Source organism: Lissotriton helveticus, chromosome 2_2 (genome assembly GCF_964261635.1).
Source record: "Lissotriton helveticus chromosome 2_2, aLisHel1.1, whole genome shotgun sequence".
NCBI classification, from domain to species: Eukaryota; Metazoa; Chordata; class Amphibia; order Caudata; family Salamandridae; genus Lissotriton; species Lissotriton helveticus.
Genome location: NC_136060.1, coordinates 503,219,446 through 503,243,681, shown reverse-complemented (window position 1 = coordinate 503,243,681; position 24,236 = coordinate 503,219,446). Strand labels below are relative to the sequence as shown.

At 51.5% G+C, this 24,236-nt stretch overlaps 1 long non-coding RNA gene and 1 pseudogene across 3 annotated transcripts in view; one reads left to right on the top strand and one right to left on the bottom strand.

Annotated features, from left to right (window-relative positions):
* Nucleotides 1-24,236, top strand: part of LOC144821573 (uncharacterized) — a 2,083,451-nt gene that overhangs the window by 10,960 nt on the left and 2,048,255 nt on the right. For all 3 annotated transcript variants that reach the window (XR_013608384.1, XR_013608383.1, XR_013608382.1), the window contains exon 2: nucleotides 4,644-4,701. This is a non-coding gene — a long non-coding RNA (uncharacterized LOC144821573). The remainder of the gene's footprint in view (nucleotides 1-4,643; nucleotides 4,702-24,236) is intronic.
* Nucleotides 17,372-17,995, bottom strand: LOC144821959 (uncharacterized; annotated as a pseudogene).

Genomic DNA, 24,236 nt, shown 5'->3' with positions numbered 1-24,236 from the left:
CCAGCGCTTATAGAGAATCAGAACAAGCTACCTGTGTGGAGCAGAACAGATCTGGAATTATTCTGGAAATAGATAAGTTTTAAGATGTTTCCGAAACCTGAGCAGGTTTGGTTCAGAGCGTAGTGAGAGTGGGAGGGAGTTCCAGGCGTGTGCCGTATGAACAGAAAAGCTCCTGCCACCTGAACGGGCTCTCCTAATTCTCTTTATCTGAAGGAGGTGTTTATTATCGGAGCGTAAGGCTCTAGTGGGCTTATAGGGCCGAATCATGTCCTTCAGAATAGCAGGTCCTTTCCCCTGAATGCTCTTGTGAGCAATACAGAGGGCCTTGAAGGTCACTCTCTCTTTGACCGGGAGCCAATGGAGTGCCTTTAGAGCGGGCCTGGCTGATTGCCTGGCCGGAACGTTCCGCAGCAGCCTGGCTGCCGCGTTCTGCACTTGTTGCAGGATTTTGAACGTTGCTTCCGGTGCTCCAAGAAAGAGTGCATTACTGTAGTCCAGGCGTGAGATGACCAGACCTTGGACTAACAGCTTCCGGGAGAATTCAGGTAAGAGGGGGAGGACCTTACGGGCCGATCGGAGCAGTCCATAACACACGCCAGCGATCTTCTTGGCGTGTGTCCTAAAGGACAGATCAGGCTCCAGCCAGACCCCCAGGCTCTTAATCTCCTTCTTTGGGTCAGGCGGAGTACCCATACAGTTGGGCCAGCTGCTCGGCGAGAGGGCAAAACTTGAGTGGCCCAAGATCATCAGCTCAGTTTTTGAGCCGTTCAATTTGAGCGATGACCTGGTCATCCAGTCAAACACCTCTCTTAGGCATGAGTGGAGCGTTTCAGGCTGTTTCTCCAGCTGTGTCAGACCCACCACTAGCTGAGTGTCATCCGCGTAGCTTATGGTCTTAAAGCCAAACGGAGACACCACACCCTCCAGGGGTGCCATATACACGTTAAATAACGTGGGGCTCAGAGATGAGCCCTGAGGCACCCCACAGTGAAGTGGAAGGGGAGGAGATTTCGCGTTGCCTTCCCAAACCTCAAAGGTCCGCCCCTCCAAAAAAGAGGCCAGCCATTCCAGGGCCACTCCTGTGACACCTGACTCTGCTAGGCGTTGTGTCAACACTCCATGGTTGACAGTATCGAAGGCCGCACTTAGGTCCAGGAGGATCACTGCCACTGACCCCCCTGTATCCAAAGTGCTTCTGGCCTCCTCTACAACTGCTAGCAGAGCCGTGTCGGTTCCATGACCCGGTCGGAATCCCGTCTGGGAGTCCCTCAACCGGCCATTCTCCTCGAGAAAGTTGGACAGTTGGCGATTAACAAGTTTCTCGGCAACCTTACTAATCCCTGGTAGCAAGGAGATGGGCCTGAAATTGGCTAGGTTCTGTGGATCTAAGCCAGGCTTCTTCAGAAGCGCTTTAACGACTGCGCTCTTCCAGTCCGGCGGTACCGAGCCATGAGCGAAGGAGAGATTGACCAAATCGGTCAAAGGCTCTCCTATCGATGGGGCAGCCTGCTTTAAATACTGCATTGGGACTGGGTCTCGAGGCGAGCCACTCTTCAAGTTCCCGAGGACCTTCAGTACTTCGCCTGAGGTTACGGGGCCAAAAGACGTCAATAGATTTTCCGACAAGCTTAGGTCCTCAGACGGGGTCGGGGTTCCCATAATGGTAATGGAAATGATACTCAATCAAAGACCTCGACCACATACAGTTCCAACTCTATTCATTATGCAACTCCTAGAGGTATGCCTTACAAGGAATTTCTTTGTTTTTGAAGACCAATTTTATCAGCAGGTGAGAGGTATTTCAATAGGGGCCATTTTTGTTCCCAAACTAGCCATTTTGTATATGGACTCACTTGAGCGTAACAACATTTTGACCAATACCAACCCTTTCCGCACATGCATAACTAATTGGAAACACTACATAGACAATATTTTCCTCATTTAGAGAGGCGTAGTGGATACTCTGAATAATTTCTCCACTGGTTAAATAACAATTGCAGTGGACTCAGATTCACCCTTACCCATGATAAGACATCTATTCCTTTTTTAGACCTACTTATTAAACATACTGATGGTACTCTAATAATGGGCCTATTCCGCAAGCCCACGGAGCGAATACATTGCTTAGCTACAGTAGCAATCACCCACGGGCACTCAGAGACAGTCTTCCCTACTCACCATTCCTTAGGATTAGGATAAATTGTTCACTCAAAACTGACTAATTTACTGAGGCAAAAACATTATGCACCAAACTCACCTTCAGAGGATACCCGCGCCGCCTTGTGCGGAACGCTATGAAAAGAGCATGGTACTGCCCACGTGAGATTTTACTAGAACCAAAACCTAAAACAGACACAGAGCGCCTAGTATGTGTGACGGCTTTCTCGCCAGTATCTAATGCTATTCGTAAAACGATCAGAAAAAACGGGCCTATTTTTAATGCAGGTACCCTTGATCTGGAAATGCCCATGTTTGCCTTTAAGAAAAGCAAGAATATTAAAGAACAGTTGGTCCGCGCAGCCTTACCCACCACTCAAAATCCCAATCCAACCCTACATGATATCTGGTCTCTTGCACCGCTCAAGAGTCACTCAAAATGTGGAAACTGTGTGGCTTGCAAATTCACCATTGAATGTAAAGAGTTTGTATTTAAGGACATTAGGAACGAATTGAAAGTATTCACAAATTGTAACACGTCTAATGTAGTATATGCCATCTTTTGTCCATGTAATAAGATATACGTGGGACAAACAACGCAGAAAATCCGCTACCCCCACATGACAATCCTACCCTTGAGGCAGTTATATTATCCGCTCTGACTCCTCCCTCACTTCAACCCTAGGCTACCATGCCGTCGCCTACTTCCTGAGCGCACACTTCACAGAACCCGCGATTGTGCAGCCCTGTGATCTCCATACCCGGTAAGTCAAGCTACCCTCATAGGACTCTTAATTAATTGGGCAGGTGTAGAACCCTCCTTGACTCCTCGCTTCTCCCTTAGGCTACCGTGCTGACGCTCACTCCCGGAACCCATTAGGTAAGCATACCCTCGCGCACACCATATGAGCACCTACTAAATGACACCAATTAATCCATCCACTCCTTTGTAGGGAACCGCCTGCAACTCCGAACGCTTGAGTTGCTTGGCCAGGTTATTCAAATCTACCGGATCCTTTCCGCATTGAGATTCACTTCATCGCCCACGTCCCGCCCAATCTGTTTCGATAAGCCAGCACTCACTCCTGTTCACAGCATGATTGTTCAGGCCACGTCTCGGCCCCCACGTTAAACCTTCGATTCGGTTCTCAGTCACAAATATTAGTGGTTATTCATGACACTCAGAGTTTTAACCGTTATATCATGCACCATGGTTGTTCTATGCAATGTGGGCTATAATGACCAAATCTATGTTCAAATGACCTCGACGTAATTGATTGTAATTCCGCTCCGCTGCATGTCTTGTACGGAGGCAATATGTTTAATGGAACCATAACTCTGGATACTTCCTTTTAATTCACCTTGAGTTGAGTGGTTGCTTGTGCATGCCTTATTTACTTTTTAATCTCCAACTTGACGAACAATTAATTAATTCTCTATCACACTTCCAAACCTTCTGCATTAGGCACACGGTCCTTCTTCTGCTTGTGCATGCAGCGTTGTCTCTCCCCTGTTGTATTTTTGCATCTATTGTCGCAAACCCTAATCTTTGCAAATCTTTTTTTTCCTTCCCTTCCTTCCTGTAGGCAATTGAGGCTTCCTATTCTTGGGCATAATATCTATGTCCTGAAGATGATCCGCGTAATGCTTAGGTGGATCGAAACGCCGTTGACAATTTTAAAACACCTTATACATTCCAAACTTTATGTGTACTGAAAGTGTAAAGGTTTAGGTTGTGTTTTGTTGTACTTTGACACTGTGTATTTACCAGTGCAACAAACCTTAAGCTTTTGCCTAAAAGCCCTTTGTTCCCAGTTTTGTCCTTAACTGTACGTTGTTCATGTGATAAGTAGGGCACAGGCTTGTGCCCCACCTTGTGTATTGCTGTGAAATACCTCTCTATTGTTTATAAGTAAATATCAGACCTCTGTCCGGCTGGACATGTCAAACTAATATAGTAACTACTGAGTCTATATTCATTGTTCCTAATTCCCTCTTTTTTAAGGGACCACTGCTGTCTAAAAGAATTTACTCCCACGGTCCCCGTTTGACTTTATTGGGTCCCCTTGTTGCTTTCAAATACACAGACTCAGCAGCACTCAGACGCTGGTTGTGCCTATAGGGCTGTCACTGACCCGGCAGCGCTCACACGCAGGCTGTCAGAGACTTACTTGAGTAGATTTGCTCTGGAGCAGAACGATGTTAGTTCCCAATGCCCCTCCAGAAACTCCCACTAACCAACTCTGCTCTTGAGTAGTTGAGTTAGCTGGATCTCCCGGGGAGGGGAGGGGATAGGGAAATAAGAAGAGACAGCCTGATAGTCTTGGTTCTTCTTCAGAAAGGCTTTTTCCACTTCACTTTTTCTACTCTTTGCACCTCTCTGCGATATTGCTCTTCTTCTACCAGCTTAAATGCACTTCTTCGTTTTATGTACTCTTTGAATAACAACTTTAATAACTGTATTTCTTTTTTCTTTTCTTGTTTAGGGTCTACTTGCGTGACAGGAACTACGACGAAGAGTCTCCGAATCGTCTGACTGCTCAGGTACGTTGACAATGAATAATTCGACTTGCAATCTCTGTAGTTCTGGTTACTTCCTTTAGCTAAGATGAATGTAATGCTTTGAGTTGTTTGAGAAACTTATATTCAACTCAGAAACTCGGATGCTCACCATGCCATAGGAAAACTCCATTGATTTCTCAATTGTGTTCTTGTTCCTTAAAGCAATTCTCCTTACAATATTCTGAATACATTTCTATGGTCCTTGCACTCCAGTTAATAGTAGGATTATGTTCATTGAGCCAAGGAAGATCTTGTATGAGTTGCAATTGCGGAGCATCAATTAAATTAAATAATTTCCTGATGTCCCCCCAAACATAGTAATTGTCTAGGTTCTGTGTGGCTCACTATTGCTCCTGACGAAAGATCGGTGCCATCAACTGCTCTAACGGCTTCACTCTTGTCCTTTTTAACTACCTTTACACCAATGTGATCCGCAAATGTGAGGTCACAGAATTCACATGTAGCACCAGAGTCGATCATGGCTGAAACTTCTTTGAAAACCAATTGTCAAAACTTAAGCGTCACCGAGATGACCAAATGGCGCAAAGATACTTGTACGGTATTTGCCACCAAATGTTTTTTGGGAGTTACTTCTCGATCCGTACCCACCAGTCCAACTCCATCTACTGGTGGTGCTGCAAGTTTTCCTTCATCTGGGTCTTAGGTTTTCTCGGACACATTTTCTCGGACACATTTTCACGAAATGACTTCCAGCACCGCAATAGAGACACAATTTATTTGATCTCCTTTTCTCTTTTTCTTCTTTATATAATGGACCTCTATTGGTTCCTATTTGCGTTGGTTCAACTCCCATAGTACTTTCAGTAGTTCTTGTAGCTTCCGTCTTCATTCTGTCGAACCTCGGTATGTTGATTTTGAACAATTATTTATTTTCTCCTCGTCTTTCTCTCTGACGGAAATCTATTTCTAGGACCAAATCCACAAATGCTGACATTTCCATTGGACGATTAGGAATTAGTTCTAAGGCGTCCTTTAGTTCATCCTTGACACCGCGATAAAAAAAACTGCAGCTCTTTTATCGGTCTCAACTACCAATTTATTAAATTGGCCAGATAAGTAACCAATTCTCGATTTCCTTATTTAAGTTCTAACAATTCATTGTTGGTCGCTTGAGATGCCTTTCTTCTGTCGAATATTCGAAGAAATTCTTTCTTGAACTCCTCGAAGTCATATAGTATCGGGTCATCCTTGGTTACTTGAGGCGTAGACCATGAAGCTGCATCCCGACTAAGGTAGGACAGGATGAAAGCTACTGGACACTGTGCATCGGGAAAAATTGTTGGATGACGTAAAATGAAGGGAACATTGAGTTGAGAAATTTGTCGTTTTTTAGGGTCTTCACTATAACGCTCTGGGCGAGCCAAGGGAATTACAGGGGATAAATAGTGGATGACTTGAGTGGGTGCAAAGGACATTGACAAACCGGCTGCCAGGGCGGGGAAGGGTTGAGCACAAGGAAAAACTACCTAATCTTGCTATAAGATATAGAGTATACTAGCGATTCACATGGTGGTGGTATGGTGTATTTCCCTCACTCCTTCTCCCCATAGTAATTGATAGACCGATAGGTCACAATATTAAAATACATATATATTTTTTTTCAATGCCCAGATTGAGTCAAGCCATCTGAAAGTGGAATTTCTTCACGCAACCTTCTTTTGGAATTAAGGATGGAAGGGAAGCTTTATCGATAAGAGACCTGGACTATATTCTTAACTATATTGTAGTAAACTGTCCTCAATAAATCTTTAATTTAACCAGTAACCTTCCTGTCGCTCACTGCTTATTCCACACTCTCCTAACCCGGTAGGGACTGAGTCCCACTTTTATACAGCAAATTAAACTTCTCTACGCCCTATCCACTGCCAGAGTCAAAGTAAATGGCTGATATCTGATCCCATCAAGACTTCACGGTGCACCCGTCAGGGTTGCCCACTATCACCATTACTGTTTGCCATGGCCACCGATCGGCGGCCAGATTGAGGCAAAATCACGCAAATCGCGGGATAGGATTCACTGCTACAGTCCCGATTGTCTCAATGTATGCAGATGACCTCACCCTTTACATCATAGACCCAGTCGATAATTTTGCACCCATCACCAGAGAACTCGTGTGTTATGGCGCCATATCAGAGATTCATATCAACTGGACCAAGTCCACTATACACGGGCTAATGACAGGAACAGTCACCTTCGAATCCAAATACCCGATAGCCTGGGCAGAAGGCCCAACAAGATACTTAGATTTCTGGCTCAGCAAAGATTTACAGGAAATCTGGACGGCTAATTATGGCAGGGTGATGGCATGGATAGAAGACAGAATCCAAAGATGGAAAACTCTAACCTTGTCCCTTGCGGGTCGCATTACCTTCACTAAAATTATAACTATCCCAAAACTGTTGTACTTTTTCGTAAACATACCTATGCCAATAACTGCGCAATTCTTTAAGCGCCTTAAATCTAGCATGATTGAGCTCGTATGGGCAGGGAAACAGCCAAAGGTATCATGGGATCTACTCACACTGCCGCTGGCACAATGGGGTCTCGGACCTCAGGATTTTACACTATATGCGTACAGGGCTCGGGCCCAATTCTTACAATTCTGGCTACATCCAACACCATTTTCAACCACACGTTCCCATTCAAATAGACAGGGTTGCACCTCTATCCCTAACTACGGGGCTATACTAGAACAACAAATGCCCGGGCACGAAATCGACACTACAGAAACTCTGCGCTGGGCTTGGGAAGGCCTCTCCAAAAGGGCGAACTTCCACTAGCCAATAACCCACTAATTCCCCCACTGTTGGAGAGAGGCGCACAGATCTGTGCACACCTGAACAACATTGCCGCATTCAGAAATCTGTATCCAGGCGGTCAATTCCTCACATTACAACAAATGTGCAGTTCACCGCAATGCTCGTCACTAGCCACGTTACTATACTACCAGATACAGGCAGCATGTTGCGCAAGATACAGTACGCTCCACACCGCCCCACCACCACTGCCGGCACTAGAACACATACTTAACATCTGCCCGTAGGTTAGTCACCCACATATACACCATCACACAACGTGAATCCCCGGTTATCTTCCCCATATCACGCGGCGACTGGGAGGCAGACACGGCGAGGACATTACAGACGACCAATGGGCCTTCTGTTGTGGCCAACTAGAGCAGCTCTCCCCGAACTATCGCCTCAGACTAATACATTTCAAATACATACACCTCATTTACCGTACCCCGACACAATTATACCGCATGGTCCTGCGCCAACACAAATTGCTGGCATTGCGGGATCCCACTAGCAACTTTCTTACATCTGGCCTGGGAGTGCCAACCCATAGCTGGTTTCTGGGTTGAAGTTTTCAAACACATAGAGGATATAACCGATCAGGAACTGCCAAGGACTCCTCTGGTGGCACTGTTGGGGTATGTATATAACACCCAGACAGCTGGCAGACGACTCACAGCACTTCTACTACTGTTGGCGAAAAGGCGTGTGGCCATGCACTGGGGTAAAGCATCATCCCCAACCATAAAAGCCTTGGTGACAGACATCACATATTGCAGGGATCAACCGACATGCTATTGGGAGCTCATACCAGCCCGACCTAAAGACATTTGGTCCCCATTCACAAGCTGGCTTCGATCCACAGATGGAGGTAAATGGTAGGTGGATTCAGATAAACACAGCATGATCTGGTCTGGTAATACTAGAAGCTACACACAGGGACATACTGGACGCGGATCACTGGAAGCATCCATGATTTACCTTCGTGTGTGCAGAGTGAAGTCTATGTAACGCTGTATAGGATGAATATTATGTGGAAGACTGTGGCAAGTAACGTCACTTGTATCAAGGGCCAATACCAAGCAATTGCTGTAATGTTTATGTTATTTGTTCGCTGCTGCCAAAATTCAATATATAAAAATGTTAAAAAAGAATTACAGAGACCTGACTCGTCCTGCAAGGGTGCATCCTCCGCAACTCTCATAAGACTATCAAGCACTTGGGCAACCAGCGATCATCTACCTTGGAGTGGAGGAGCCATCTCTGCTTCCGCAGGCACCAACCGTATCTGCCCTGTTCATGGTGTTCCTGGTCATGGGGCCCACAGAGAAAGCATCACTTCAAGAAGAGAACTTTGTGGCTCTAGGAGAACATTCACATCTCTCAGCTGAGTTTCGAGACGCTAGACCCTCCAGGAGCTCCCCTGCACCAATATTCTGAGTACCGGGTACATGCACCAGACAAGGCTTGCTTCTTGTCCAGCCTGACTCCATCGCCATGTAAGCCTTCTTGCATGACCAGGGACATCAGGACAGAAGAGACCACCAACTAGAGTGGTCCTACTGTCTTGTTTTCTCCCCGCTGCAGATATTCTGACAACCATGAAAGCCTTGAACTCCAGTGGCTAGGCAGCCAAGATCCTCAGCATCCGAGCTCCACAGCCCGGGTCCGTGTCGTTTGCTTGTGTTCCCTTGGCCTGGGGCCTCTATGACCTGAACCCCCATTTTCGGTTCACCCGGATTTGCCTCAAGTCCCCTTTGACATCGGTGTAGTGTTTGAGGTTACCATCCTGACCAGCACCTCTGCACCCGGACACAGCAGGGCAGGTAAAGGGAAACTGCTGGTTGTACGTTGGCCCCTGGCCCCCGGCCCCCTGGCACCTCAAGGTCCGAAGGGCATCTCCGGATTTGGTTGACAAGTGCCTGCTTGCTATGTGTGTTTTTCTCCCGTAGGTTAACATTGTAGTGTTCGAGGCTCATGCCTTAAAAACGTTATTCGAGTTATTGTGCCATTTTCATCAAAAATAGATAACTCTGCTTGTACTTAGGTTAGTCTAAAATTCTTGTGACTAAATTCTTTTAAAAATCTACTTTTATTTTATAAATTTGTCTTTGTTTTTTTATTGAGTGTGTGAGCCACTTATTGAGTGTGTGTACAACAAATGCTTAACACTCTTCTCTGATAAGCCTGAGCTGCTCGTCCACACTACCAGAAACAGAGCACTTGAGATTATTAAGGTAAGCCCTACAAACCAATAAGGGCGGGCTGGAATTTTTGCATGGTGTGGCCTTACATTGGTATCACTACATACATTGCCAGCTTCTTACACTTTCAATTACCATCCCTCACAGGGTCAAGATCCATTCCTCTGCTGTTTTTTTTTGTTGGTAATCTCTCTACAGATTATGGATATTTGCCACCGTATTTTTATTCAAAGAGCTATTTTGGCATCACAGGTGAAATCACGATCACAATTCTAAATTCAGTCAATGATGAGAGGTTGGATAAGTTTGAAAAGCTTTATTCTCAATGTTAGACGGGGACCTGGAGGGTCGGCCGAGCACAAGGGGAGAGGCCTCCAGTGAGGGCCGTCTCCAGCGATCGTACAGACAAGTAACTTCCCCCCCACAGATGGACACCACACGAAGGTCAGCTTAACACCTTTTATAGGCAATTCTTTGAGTAAGGTAGTACGATACAAGGAGATTAGGACACGATGATCCTCTCAATTCTAGTTTCTAGTAGGGAAAGGGGGTAGCGGGACAGTCTTGGTACCTACAGGCACTGAGGTGAAACGGTGGTAGCTCACAATCCTCGAGCTCGGCGTTCGGACGGGTCAGACCGCGGCAGCGCCAGCAGGTCCCGAAGAGGTCGTAGGTGGCAACGGGCCGCGGCAGCGCCAGCAGGTCCCAACGAGGATGACGGTTACAACGGGCCGCGGCAGCGCCAGCAGGTCCCACGAGGATGAAGGTTGCAGAAGGCCGCGGCGGCGCCAGCAGGCAGGACAATAGTTCACAAGGCAGGGCTGCGGCAGCGCCAGCAGTCCGTCAAGGATGAGTTCTTATCGGTGTCTCTCGACTCCAGGATACAACTGCCTTCCTGCTCTGGGGCTGCCTCAGTTATAGGTCTGGCGCCCTTTGATGTCCGGACCCTCGCACTGGGAGGTCGGGAGGTCCGGGATGAGGGAGTCCAGACACCCAGCAGGGGGGTGGAGCCAGCACCCGGGGAGGCTGGGGGCGATCGGCACCTGGCGGGGGAGAGCCATCGACACTTCTTTCTCCCATCAGCCTGCCAAGTGGTCCGTTCACCTCCTGGATGGATGGTGGTGCCGGGATGGCGGGGCCTGGCCGGGCCCAGGGTTGGGGTCGAGCTGAGGCCACGCGGCCGCGTGGTGCAGTGTCCAAGATGGCGGCTGGGCCGGGCAATGGGGCTGCCGGGGGCCCGGGCCCGTGACACAGAGATATCCGGGAGCAGGCGTCCCGGAGGGGACGGGTTGTGGGTTGCTTCTGCGGGTAGGCCCCGGAGAGCCGGTGTCTGGGCCCTGTCATGCGGGGAGGGAGCGAGCCCTTCGTGGGGCCTGTCCAACATGCGTCCCCCCCAGCTGAAGGCGGGGAGAGTCACCCATCCTCTTGGGGACTCTCCTCGTCGAGGCGGAAAAAGCGGGACAGGCCATCCGCGTTGGCGTGGTCTTGGCCAGGGCGATGCTCCACAGTGAAGTCCATCCCCTGCAGGGAGATGGACCATCGCAATAGTTTGGGGTTCTCCCCCCGCATTTGCATTAGCCATTGTAGGGGCCGATGATCTGTTTGTACCCGGAAGTGGGTTCCGAAGAGGTAAGGCCGGAGCTTCTTGAGGGCCCATACTACTGCGAAGGCCTCTCGCTCAATGGTGCTCCAGCGCTGTTCTCGGGGCAGGAGGCGTCTGCTGATGAAGGCCACTGGTTGGTCGACTCCCTCGGGGTTCAGTTGGGAGAGGACGGCCCGATGCCATGGTCTGAGGCATCAGTCTGGACGATGAACTCACGGCTGTAGTCGGGGGCCTGGAGCACAGGAGCGGTGCACATGGCGGCCTTCAGCCTCTCGAAGGCCGCTTGACAGTCGGGAGTCCAGTTGACTGCTTTTGGGTTGGTCTTGGATGTGAGTTCCGTGAGGGGCCCCACAATGCTGCCATAGTCCTTTACGAACCGCCAATAGTATCCGGTGAGCCCCAAGAAGGCTCGGACCTCGGTTTGGGTTACGGGGGGGCGCCAGGACTGGATGGCAGCGATCTTGAGCTGGAGGGGGGCCACCAGACCGCTCCCCACTTGGTGTCCGAGGTAGGTCACGGACCCCTGGCCGATTTGGCACTTGCTGGCCTTGATTGTGAGGCCGGCCCGTTGGAGGGCCTGCAGGACCCCTCGGAGGTGGCGGAGGTGGTCTGACCAGTGGCGGCTATACACCGCGATGTCGTCCAGGTATGCGGCGCTGAACTCTTCGAGGCCCGCCAATACCTGGTTCACAAGTCGTTGAAACGTGGCTGGAGCGTTTTTCATGCCGAATGGCATCACTCTGAAATGGTAGTGTCCATCCGGGGTGGAGAAAGTGGATCGTTCTTGTGCCCTGGGGGTGAGGCCGATCTGCCAGTAGCCCGCCGTCAGGTCGAAGATGCTTAGGTAGCGGGCCGCCCCCATGCGGTCAACTAGTTCGTCGGCTCGGGGGATGGGGTGAGCGTTGGTTCGGGTGACAGCGTTCAGACCCCGATAGTCGACGCAGAACCGGAGCTCGGGTGTGGTGCCCGGGGCCGCAGCTTTGGGGACCAGTACAACCGGGCTGGCCCAGGGGCTGTCCGAGGGTTCGATGACTCCGAGGGCGAGCATCTTGGAGACCTCTTCTTGGATGCAGGTGCGTACACGATCTGGTACCCGGTACGGCCGGTGTCGGATAGGAGGACTGTCGCCAGTGTCCACGTCGTGCAGGCACCAGGGGGTGACCCCGGGTGTGAGGGAGAATAGGCGTGCAAATTGCAGCAGGAGGGCCCGACAGTCTTGGCCCTGCTCCGGGGTCAGAGCCTCGGAGAGTTGGACCCCGTCCACTGAACCATCTTTTTCCCCGGCCCCCAGTAGGTCAGGGAGGGGCTCGGAGTCCTCTTCCGCCCCACTGTCTGTAGCCATCAGCAGGCTGAGCTCCGAACGCACGAAGTGGGGTTTGAGTCTGTTGGCGTGGAGGACCCGGAGGGGGTTCCGGGGGGATTCCATGTCGATGAGGTAGGTGACGGGGCTCTTACGCTCGATCACCTTGAAGGGCCCCGTCCATTTGTCCTGTAAGGCACAAGGTTCGATGGGGGACATCACCCATACCTGCTGGCCAGGCTCGAATTCGATGGAGGAGGCATGTTGATCGTACCACTTCTTCATGTCCTCCTGACTTGCTTCAAGATTGGCTTTGGCGAGCTCTCTGAATCGCCGGGTCTGATTACGGAGGGTCAGGAGGTACTTGTAGACGTCTGGAGGGGTCTTCAGGGGGGCCATTTCCCACTCTTCTTTAACGAGGCTGAGAGGCCCGCGAACAGGGTGTCCGTACAGGAGTTCGAAAGGGCTGAAGCCGAGGGACTTCTGGGGGACTTCTCGGTAGGCGAAGAGGAGGCACGGTAGTAGCACGTCCCACTGGCGGCGTAGGGGTTCTTCCAGCCCCATGATCATCCCCTTGAGAGTGCGGTTGAATCGCTCGACCAGTCCGTTTCCTTGCGGGTGATAGGGGGTCGTGAATTGGTAGGTGACTCCGCACTGTTGCCATAGGGATTTCATATATTTTGAAATAAAGTTCGTGCCCCTGTCACTGACGACCTCCCTGGGGAAGCCCACTCGAGAGAAGATCCCCATTAAGGCTCGACCTACCACTGGTGCTGTTACAGTTCGAAGGGGAACCGCCTCAGGATAGCGGGTGGCGTGGTCCACCAGGACCAGGATGAATCGATGCCCTTGTGCTGTTCGGGGGTCCAGGGGCCCCACAATGTCTATTCCCACCCTTTCGAACGGGGTGGTCACAACGGGGAATGGTTGCAGAGGTGCCTTGAGTTTGCGGCCGCTCTTCCCGCTGGCCTGGCAGGTCGGGCAGGACCGGCAGTGGGTGGAGACGTCATTTCTCATTTTCGGCCAGTAAAAGTGAGTCACCAGGCGGTTGTATGTTTTGTCTTGCCCCAAGTGTCCAGCCAGGGGGACATCATGGGCCAAGTTCAGAAGGAAGTCTCTGAAACGGAGGGGCACCACCAGCACTCGACTGGCCCCCAGCTCCGCTATTCTTTGTTCGCTGTACAGTAGGTCATTGTCCCAATAGATCCAGTGGGCCCCTGCGGTGTCTCCTGCGCTCTGGGCGAGCGCTTGCTGTCGCAGTCCCTCGAGGGAGGGACATGTCTTTTGCTCTTGCCGGAATTGTTCTTGGGTGGGCCCCCCTTCCTGACGCCACTGAGCCAGGTCCGGAAGGTCTTGGGGCTGAGCGGGCTCTTCTTGGGATTGTTCAGGGTTGTCGGTAGGGATGGAGTCTCCCTCCGGAGCGATCGGGGGAGGAGGTGCTGGCCATGCGGGTTCTTCAGATCTAGGGATGGTGTCGGCGGCCATGGACCGGGTTGTTACGCACGCCCAGCCCGGGAGGCCTAACATCCTCAGGTGCTCTCTTCTTTCAACGGCTGCCCACGGGGAACTCTCGAGATCGTTCCCCAGGAGGCAGTCCACGGGGGCATCGTCGCGGACAGTCACTTTTAGCATCCCGGACACTCCTCCCCATTCGAAGGGGACGCAGGCCATTCGACACAGGCTCTCCGAATTGTCGGCCGATCGGACGGGGCAAAGAACATTTGGCAGGATTTGTTCTGGGGTCACCAGGTGACAACGGACGGCCGTCACACTGGCCCCTGTGTCACGCAGGGCTTCGGCCTTACGCCCATTTATGTTCACCCACTGGCTGTACTTCCTGGTGTTGGCTGGTAGGGGAGCCCGCGGGATCAGGTCTCTCCCCCCTAGGCAGGCCTGGGTCATGGCGGCAGGTTCCCACTCGGGCTGCTCCTGCTCGTACTCTTCAGATCCTTCGGAGACTTGCTCTTCTCCTAGGGCGGCGGCAGCCACCTGGCGGGGCCCAGGGGTCTGGTTCTTTGGGCAGGTCGGGTCACTGGCATAGTGGCCGACTCGCTGGCATCGATTACACGTAACGTTGGCTTGGAACCCCGGGCGCATCGGGGGGTTGCCCCGGCCGGCCGGGGGCGGGGTGTAGTTTGCGGGAGCGGCTGGGACGGCGTCTCTCCCCCGGCCCGGGCCTTCTCCTCCTCCTCGGGGACGATGATGACCCTGGTTGGTTCTGTTCTGCTCGTTGGGCCCACTTCGGGCCACTCGGGTGCTCTCCCATCGGTCAGCCTCGGCGGCGAGCTGCCGGGGGTCGGTCAATTTGCTGTCGAGGAGGTGCTGCCTGAGCTCGACGAAGCAGTTGTTGGAGAGGTGCTCCCACACAATGAGGTTAAAGAGCTGTTCGTAGGTTGTTACGTTGCTACCCTTGATCCATCCCTCGAAGGCTCGGCTGAAATAGTTCACATATTCTATCCAGGTTGTACCCGGGATGCGGGTGCAGTTGCGGAACCTCTGGCGGTACATCTCGGGCGTCAGCCCATATCGACTGAGGAGGGCGGCCTTCATGTGGTCATAGGACGTCATTTGATGGTCCGGAAGCTGCAACAGGGCATCACGGCCTTCATTGACGAACCTCCCCCATAGACCGGCTCCCCAGTCACTTCGAGCGATCCGGTGGGCAGTCATGGCGATCTCGTAGGCCTTGAACCACTGCTGTATGTCGTCGTTCCGAAAATATTCCCGGACCACATCTTTGGGGATGTGGACCTTCTGTTCGGTAGTACCTGGGGGGCGCGGTTGTTCGGGCACCCCTAGGTCTTTGTTCTGTTTGCGCATCTCTATCTCCGCTAGCTTGCACTCGTGTTCGTATGCCAGTCTTTTTTCTTCGAGTTCTCTCTGTCTCTGCTTCTCCTCTCGCTCTTCTTGGAGCCGTAAGTGTTCTAAGTTCATTTTTTTTTCTGCCAGTTTCAATTCTCCGTCTAATTTGAGCCGTACCAGCTCTAACTCGTGAAGTCTATTTTTCTCTCGTTCTCGGATCTCTTCCCGGGAGAGATCCGTTCTCCTTTCTTCTGTCAGAGTGGTGTTTGGTTCCGGGGCTTCGGCGGTATTCGTCTCTGCCCAGGATTCTAGGGCGTGTTTGAAGTCCTCTTTCGTGCTCAGACCGGTGGTAGCAATGCCTAGTTCTATGCAAAATTGTTTTAGCTCTCGGTGGTTGTACTCTTCCAGTTTTTCCATCTGGAATTTCTCTGCAGATCCGCTCTCTCTGGTCGTCATTGTGGATTAGTCGTAGGGTGAGTTACTCTCTGTACGGTTACGCGTCGGTTCGGATCGCGCCGCTGGCCACCAATGTTAGACGGGGACCTGGAGGGTCGGCCGAGCACAAGGGGAGAGGCCTCCAGTGAGGGCCGTCTCCAGCGATCGTACAGACAAGTAACTTCCCCCCCACAGATGGACACCACACGAAGGTCAGATTAACACCTTTTATAGGCAATTCTTTGAGTAAGGTAGTACGATACAAGGAGATTAGGACACGATGATCCTCTCAATTCTAGTCTCTAGTAGGGAAAGGGGGTAGCGGGACAGTCTTGGTACCTACAGGCACTGAGGTGAAACGGTGGTAGCTCACAATCCTCGAGCTCGGCGTTCGGACGGGTCAGACCGCGGCAGCGCCAGCAGGTCCCGAAGAGGTCGTAGGTGGCAACGGGCCGCGGCAGCGCCAGCAGGTCCCAACGAGGATGACGGTTACAACGGGCCGCGGCAGCGCCAGCAGGTCCCACGAGGATGAAGGTTGCAGAAGGCCGCGGCGGCGCCAGCAGGCAGGACAATAGTTCACAAGGCAGGGCTGCGGCAGCGCCAGCAGTCCGTCAAGGATGAGTTCTTCTCGGTGTCTCTCGACTCCAGGATACAACTGCCTTCCTGCTCTGGGGCTGCCTCAGTTATAGGTCTGGCGCCCTTTGATGTCCGGACCCTCGCACTGGGAGGTCGGGAGGTCCGGGATGAGGGAGTCCAGACACCCAGCAGGGGGGTGGAGCCAGCACCCGGGGAGGCTGGGGGCGATCGGCACCTGGCGGGGGAGAGCCATCGACACTTCTTTCTCCCATCAGCCTGCCAAGTGGTCCATTCACCTCCTGGATGGATGGTGGTGCCGGGATGGCGGGGCCTGGCCGGGCCCAGGGTTGGGGTCGAGCTGAGGCCACGCGGCCGCGTGGTGCAGTGTCCAAGATGGCGGCTGGGCCGGGCAATGGGGCTGCCGGGGGCCCGGGCCCGTGACACAGAGATATCCGGGAGCAGGCGTCCCGGAGGGGACGGGTTGTGGGTTGCTTCTGCGGGTAGGCCCCGGAGAGCCGGTGTCTGGGCCCTGTCATGCGGGGAGGGAGCGAGCCCTTCGTGGGGCCTGTCCAACACTCAATAAGAGATTAGTACATTTTTTTTATTCAAATTAGTAAATCTTTGGTAAATTTGCTTTCATCTCATGAAACGTTATGGTTAGAACAAAAAGTCAAATAATTAATATTTCTAAGCATGTCACATTAAGGTCAAGCTTTCTAGATCGCAGGATCCATATTTCAGCAATATTCAGTTCACTTTAGTTGAAGAGACTTGTATTGAAGCATTCCTATGGCCTGAACTAATAGCTATGACTTCTTAATGCAGGTTGAACATTTTAAATGTGTGTCATTTCAGCTCTACATTTTATGTTAATCGTTGCACATTTAGCTGCTAATCTAAATAATTTGCATTTTAATTACTGGACTTTATCAGTAGCATTTATTGGTCACAGTCTATTTTCATCTTCAGGCTCAAAGTAATTGGACAAAGTGTTTATGGGGCAATCCTTATGGAACAAGCTGACACCTCGGGATGTGTATTTGCGTATTTCTTCTTGTAATTTCTGTACAGTGATTGGGTCTACCTTGGCTGTCCCAGTATTGTTAGCAATGACGGCCCAGGATTTCACCCCCCTCGCTGTGGTTATACAGCAGGCGGCAGCCCACATCTCGCTGGGGACATTAACCCGTCCATGCAATATCGTTGTCTTCCCAGGGATGACTCCTACTATGGCGTAAGTCGTTTGGCATCCGTTAGTGTTTTGCCTCATTGTGGTGTCTTCATACGCTCTCCATGGTCCCTTGTTGAGTGTACCGTCCTGTGGCACAATGTTGGTCAAGGTGCAGGTGGACTCGGAGGCTCCATCTACATGGTGAGAAGCGGGGTTGAGATGTCCTCGGTCATAACCTGACCCTTCATAATCAGCGTCAACAGCCTGGCTCGCCGCAAGCTTGGTTTTATCAATTGTCGTGAGGATCTCGTCTTCCATTGCCTTGCTGTACGAGCGGTCCACAAGCTGTAAAATATAGAATGGGGCAAGTGGTCAGGAGTATTCTCAGATTACTCTTATTTTACATTTTACCAGCTATATACTTGTTATTTTTTGTGAAAAAATAGATCATATGTACAGACAGTTGTGTGCTTTTCCTTCACATAAAGCATTTGGTAGCTAAGCAGTGAAGCAGGGGACCAGTTGTTACCTAATCCTGAAATGCTGTTTTCCTCCGAAGGATTACGGAACATATGAACAAGGCGACGATAAAAAAATTATCGCCGCTTTTGCGGCCGAAAAGCGGCAAAAATGTTATTGCTTTATCAGCAAGGTCACGCTATCGCGTGAATCCTTGCCTTAGCGCCCTTTCCCGTAACACCCACCTTTGCATCTCTAATGAGATGCAAAGTGGGTGTTCCGTCCCAAAATATCTGGAGAAATGTCGCTAACTGACATTTCTCCAATTATCAAGGGAATCGCTAAAAAGCATAGAGATAAGAAAAATAGCGCTAACCTTGGTTATCGCTACTTTCCTTACACCTGCTTTTGGTTTGACTTAGCCATGATATCCAATGGAAGGTGGATATCATGGCTGAGTCTGCCCTGCCCTATCAGCAAGCTATCGCCAAACATTATGCGATTATCGCTGTATTTCCAGCCATAATCGCACAATTGCCAGCTTGCACCTGGAATTTATTTCGTTTTTGAGATAAGCGTTGCTAATAGCATGCTATCTCAGCGATAAAATTCGGCGATAATTATCCTAGCGCTAAGTGTGCTTAGCAATATTTATCGCCGGTCCTTGCTGATATGCCCCTACATTTCATACTTGGAGAAGGTTCTTACTCAGTACCCTTATTGCACCTGGGCAACCTTGCTTTATAAAAGGACAGTTGTCTTTATAATCAGTGTTTCAAATATAACACGAACCTTATTTTTGAGCAATAAAATGGTTTTATATAGAGGTGCTGTTACATGAAATGTCCTTCTAGTGGTGTGTGCTGATGCTGGTGAGAGATGAGACATCTTTGCCACCCTCTGCACTTGCTACTCCATGCCCTTGAGAAGAGGCAAAAGGCAACAGTGTCAGAGCGTACTTTGTAAGGAGGTAATGCCCCTATGAAAGCGAGAGGGCGATGAGGAGCAAAGGTGGCACAACACGCCAGGCAACATAGAGAGTTACGGACACTGCTTTTATCAGCTGGTCACCTAGAGATGGTTTAACAAAAACAACTAGAACCCTTCAATTAAGAGCCTATTGAGCAACGTACTCTCTGTAGGTTTTATGTCAGAATATTGTTAGCTGAAATATTGTTTAAGAGAAATGTTGTTTACAAAAATATAATACCCCAATGGGTGTAGATTTTGTCCTATGAATTCTGATAGCACATTATTTTTTAATGCGTGCAGCAGTGTGTGGCGTTCAGCAGTGTGCGGCGTGCAACAGTGTGAGGCATGCAGCAGTGTGAGGCGTGCAGCAGTGTGAGGCATGAAGCAGTGTGTCGTGCAGCAGTGTGTGGTGTGCAGCAGTGTGAGGCGTGCAGCAGTGTGAGGCATGCAGCAGTGTGTGGCGTGCAGCAGTGTGTGGCGTGCAGCAGTGTGTGGCATGCAGCAGTGTGAGGCGTGCAGCAGTGTGTGGCGTGCAGCAGTGTGCAGCATGCAGCAGTGTGGCGTGCAGCAGTGTGTGGCGTGCAGCAGTGTGCAGCATGCAGCAGTGTAAGTAATGCAGCAGTGTGAGGCGTGCAGCAGTGTGTGGTATGCAGCAGTGTGCGGCATGCAGCAGTGTGAGGCATGCAGCAGTGTGTGGCGTGCAGCAGTGTGTGGCGTGCAGCAGTATGCAGCATGCAGCAGTGTGTGGCGTGCAGCAGTGTGTGGCGTGCAGCAGTATACAGCGGGCAGCAGTGTAAGTAATGCAGCAGTGTGAGGCGTGCAGCAGTGTGTGGTATGCAGCAGTGTGCGGCATGCAGCAGTGTGAGGCATGCAGCAGTGTGAGGCGTGCAGCAGTGTGAGGCGTGCAGCAGTGTGAGGCGTGCAGCAGTGTGAGGCATGCAGCAGTGTGAGTTGTGCAGTAGTGTGCAGCATGCAGCAGCGTGAGTAATGCAGCAGTGTGCAGCAGTGTGAGGCGTGCAGCAGTGTGAGGTGGGCAGCAGTGAGGCATGCAGCAGTGTGAGGCGTGCAGCAGTGTGAGGCGTGCAGCAGTGTGAGGCATGCAGCAGTGTGTGGCGTGCAGCAGTGTGTGGCGTGCAGCAGTGTGTGGCGTGCAGCAGTGTGAGGCATGCAGCAGTGTGAGTAATGCAGCAGTGTGTGGCGTGCAGCAGTGTGTGGCGTGCAGCAGTGTGTGGCGTGCAGCAGTGTGTGGTGTGCAGCAGTGTGAGGCGTGCAGCAGTGTGAGGCATGCAGCAGTGTGTGGCGTGCAGCAGTGTGTGGCGTGCAGCAGTGTGCAGCATGCAGCAGTGTGTGGCGTGCAGCAGTGTGTGGCGTGCAGCAGTGTGCAGCATGCAGCAGTGTAAGTAATGCAGCAGTGTGAGGCGTGCAGCAGTGTGTGGTATGCAGCAGTGTGCGGCATGCAGCAGTGTGAGGCGTGCAGCAGTGTGAGGCGTGCAGCAGTGTGAGGCGTGCAGCAGTGTGAGGCGTGCAGCAGTGTGAGGCGTGCAGCAGTGTGAGGCGTGCAGCAGTGTGAGGCGTGCAGCAGTGTGAGGCGTGCAGCAGTGTGAGGCGTGCAGCAGTGTGAGGCGTGCAGCAGTGTGAGGCGTGCAGCAGTGTGAGGCATGCAGCAGTGTGAGTCGTGCAGTAGTGTGCAGCATGCAGCAGCGTGAGTAATGCAGCAGTGTGCAGCAGTGTGAGGCGTGCAGCAGTGTGAGGTGGGCAGCAGTGTGGCATGCAGCAGTGTGTGGCATGCAGCAGTGTGTGGTGTGCAGCAGTGTGAGGCGTGCAGCAGTGTGAGGCGTGCAGCAGTGTGTGGCGTGCAGCAGTGTGCGGCGTGCAGCAGTGTGCAGCATGCAGCAGTGTGAGTAATGCAGCAGTGTGAGGCGTCCAGCAGTGTGAGGCGTGCAGCAGTGTGAGGCGTGCAGCAGTGTGAGGCAGGCAGCAGTGTGAGGTGGGCAGCAGTGTGCAGCATGCAGTTGTATGAGTAATGCAGCAGTGTGAGGCGTGCAGCAGTGTGTGGTGTGCAGCAGTGTGCAGCATGCAGCAGTGTGAGTAATGCAGCAGTGTGCGACGTGCAGTAGTGTGAGGCGGGCAGCAGTGTGAGGCGGGCAGCTGTGTGAGGCATGCAGTAGTATGAGTAATGCAGCAGTGTGTGGCGTGCAGCAGTATGAGGCGTGCAGCAGTGTGAGGTGTGCAGCAGTGTGAGGCCTGCAGCAGTGTGTGGCATGCAGCAGGGTGAGGCATGAGGTGAGGGGCTGTGAGGGTGTGTGAGGGTGAGAGGTGAGAGGGTGTGTGAGGGTGAGAGGGTGTGTGAGGGTGTGGGGGTGAAAGGGTGAGTGAGGGTGAGAGGGTGTGTGAGGGTGAGAAGGTGAGTGAGGTGTGTGAGGGTGAGAGGATGAGGGTGTGTGAGGGTGAGGTAGTGTGAGGGGGTGTGAGGGTGAGGGGGTGTGAGAGTGAGGGTGTGTGAGGGGGTGAGGGTGAGGGGGTGTTGGTTCTGAGGGTGTGTAGGGGTGTGAGGGTGAGGGGGTGTGAGGGTGAGGGGGTATGAGGATGAGGGGGTGTGAGGGTGGGTGCGGGTGGGTGGAGTGTGTGAGGAGTGGAAACCCAAAAGGATCTCCCAGTTAAAAAAGATCTAAACCACTCCAATGCCCGTCCCATGACACCCGCTTCTTCCAGACGATGTAGCAGGACACCATGCGAGACCGTGTCAAAGGCGGCACTTAGATCCAACAGGATCAGTGCTGCCGTTTGACCAGAGTCCAGGATGGTCTGCAGGTGTTCTGTCATGGCAAGAAGCGCCGTCTCAGTGCTGTGTCCGGAGCGGAAGCCATGCTGAGAGGCATCTAGTATGTTGTTGGAGCACAGAAAGCTGGTAAGAGTGCTATTGACGTAAGATTCTGCTACCTTAGCCACCCAAGGGAGAAAGGCCTAAAATTCTCTGGTTTGGTGGAATCCAACGTTGGCTTTTTAATGATAGGGGATAATCACGCTTGTTTCCACTTCGCTGGTATGACAGCTGACAAAAAAGAGGAATTGATTAGCTGCTGAAGGGGATCTAACAAAAGAGCTGAAGCTTCCCTAAATTGGGCGGGTTTTAGAGGGTCGGCAGGAGAGCCAGACTTAATTTTCCCGCACAGTCTGTTAAGCTCTTAATGGGAGATTTTAAGGAATCGCCATAAGTTTAATAATCGGCTCAGGACTGGAAGGAAAAGGTTTACAGAGTACTGGTATAGGTGGGAAAGATCTATAAATTGCACGCACCTTCTCCACGAAGAAGGAGGCCAACTCTTCACATTGTGGTTCTGAGGTGGTAACAGGTGCCGAGGATCTCCTGGCACTAAGATCTTTTAGGATTTTAAAAATGCATTTAGAAGGGTTCGGGCTGAGTCTAATCTCCTTGGCATAGTAGGCTGCGCGTGTCCTGCAGATAGCTCTATGGTAGTTTTTAAGTGCTGCAGTACAGTGCGCTTTTATTTCTGGATCATAGCCTTTCCTCCAATCCGGTTCAATTTTTTTACACGATTTCCTCAGTATAGTTAGGGAATCATTGTAACATGGGCTGGATTCTTGACAGCGCCCTTTGATCCAAGCAGCCGGGCTCAGAGAGTCCAAAGCCCGAGTTATCCAGTCACAAAACAAATCGTACCCGGACTCTACGTTGTCGAAAGGCTCCATGGGGTCTGATCTAAGCAGGGCGTTAAAGTCGTCAAGGCGTAATTTCCGCCATGGGCACTTACGAACTGGTTGATTAGTAATTATCCCCAAAGGTTCCTTTAGAGGTAAAGACATATCGACCAACATGTGATCAGACCAAGAAACCGGGAAGGGGGCAGCTACTGTGACTGATTCAATGTTAGAAAAGATGGGATCAAGCAGATGTCCCCCACAGTGGGTAGGGCTCACCACTAATTGGTGCAACTGAAACGCCGCTAAATCTGCTAGCAGATTGCTAATGTTCTTATCTTGAATAAGGTTGAAATGGAGATTCAAGTCTCCAAAAATGCTGAAATTAGCGGTTCCTACAGCCAGCGTCTCAACTGTTTCCAGGAATGCATTTTTGAAGCTACTGGCTTGTCCGGGCGGCCTATACACCAACACCCCGGAGAGGGTCAAATGGGGGTTTATCAGAATACTAAAACAGGCAGATTCGCACTCCTCTATATCGAGTTTAGTAAGAAGGCAGGAGTAGCGAACTTTAACTATCACTGCAATACCTCCGCCCCGTGATTCCCTGTTTATAGTATGCACGGCGTAGCCGTGCGGCAGAGCTAGGTTAAGTACCGTTGTCATACCGTTCTGCAACCAGGTCTCTGGACTTTTATCACTAATGAGGTCATATACTTCAGCATGGTGTTTAGCTAAGGATCTTACATTCAGCTGGAGTATTATAAGCCGTTGTTGAGGGTAGGTGCCTTTAGGGGGCGGGAGTGCAGTAGGTTTAGAGAGTGACAACATCCCACACGTACAGTGAAAGGGGCCGCTCAAAGGGTGGAGTGCGGGCCTATTACATCGTATACCCGAAGGGGTTCAAATGTAAGAGAGTTTCCCTTGTATAGATGCGCCCAGCCGGCTCCCCTCGACCAGCATTCTTGGCAAGAGGCGACGTACTGGCGCGGACGGGCGCAGACGGGCTTGCGTTCGGCACGCCATCGGCGCACCTGCTGCGCGCGTCCGCTGTGCGTTTGGAGGGGCATCCTATTTTATATTCGGGAGCCAGTGAACTTGCGCCATGATCTAAAACGGAAGTCTACTCACTTCCGGTGTGTGCAGCGAGTCCGTCTTCCCTTCACAACAATCCGACCGAAGTCAGCGGTGGACCGGGGAAGCAGCAAGAGTAGGTGAGTTAAAACCACAAACAAATTAAAAGAAAGCGCAAGACTCCAAAGTAAATAAATGCAGCCCTTCGCGCATGAACTGCTGCCCGTCAAAGACATTTCAAGCTTCCCTCCATCCGAACATGCACCTCTTGCCTGTTGTGCCATCTTTGCTATGGGCAGTAGGCGGGAACATGCAGTGAATGAAAGCAGGCTTTGATTGTTGTCCAGCAATCCCTGTAAAGCCAAGCTCACAATCACAACACTGGCTGTGAGGGTTCTACGGCGGCAAGTGGCACTGATCGTCCCCTCGACGAGAAAGAAACCCC